Genomic DNA, 751 nt, shown 5'->3' on the forward strand with positions numbered 1-751 from the left:
GCGCGGGAACGGGGGGGCTGCGACTCGCCTCCGCCAGGTCGCCCGCCAGCCGTCTCCGACGCGAAGGAGAGGGGTCCGCTTGGAGAGGTCAAAGAATGTTCTCAGACGCAGCTGCTGAATGTCCGACCCGGGAGACAGAGGTGTTTCTAGAATGAAACAGTTAATGTGCCTGTAATAACTTAATTTTTTTCATAGCTGAGAAAACTATTTTTGTCTCCATCTTTTCTACATACAGTATATTAACAAAAAAAACACAAAAAAAGGGTAAAAATGATATAAAGTAAGATTTAAAATAAAATGTAAATTAAGTTTTAAGGGAATTTGAATACGTGCTCGCGCTCTCTCCAAATACTGACTGCCTTTTGGTTATATTTGCACTGTTATGTTTTTGGTTTTGGTTTTGGATTTTTTGGGTTGGCTTTTTTTAATTTCATGTTAAACTAGGGTCTTAAGTTAATTTTATTCTATTTTAATGTCCGTGTTACCGTTTTGTAAAAGTAAGGTTCTTAAAGATGCTTCAACTGTCTGAAGCGATACCTTTTAAGTAGTGAAGAAAGCCATTAAGCTAGTTCACTAGACTTGTATTAATTGAGATGGAAGGGAATACAGGTAAACACAAGAAAAAATGTAAAAAAAGAATGCCTCAGAAAGTCTTATGGAGTTAGCTGTAAAATACACCTACAATACTTGACTTGCATGCCTCTGGGTCCTCGCACTTTAGTGCATGTACATACTGCTACTGTACTTCTAC

The sequence above is a fragment of the Phaethon lepturus genome, unplaced genomic scaffold (assembly GCF_000687285.1).
Source record: "Phaethon lepturus isolate BGI_N335 unplaced genomic scaffold, ASM68728v1 scaffold14952, whole genome shotgun sequence".
NCBI lineage: Eukaryota > Metazoa > Chordata > Aves > Phaethontiformes > Phaethontidae > Phaethon > Phaethon lepturus.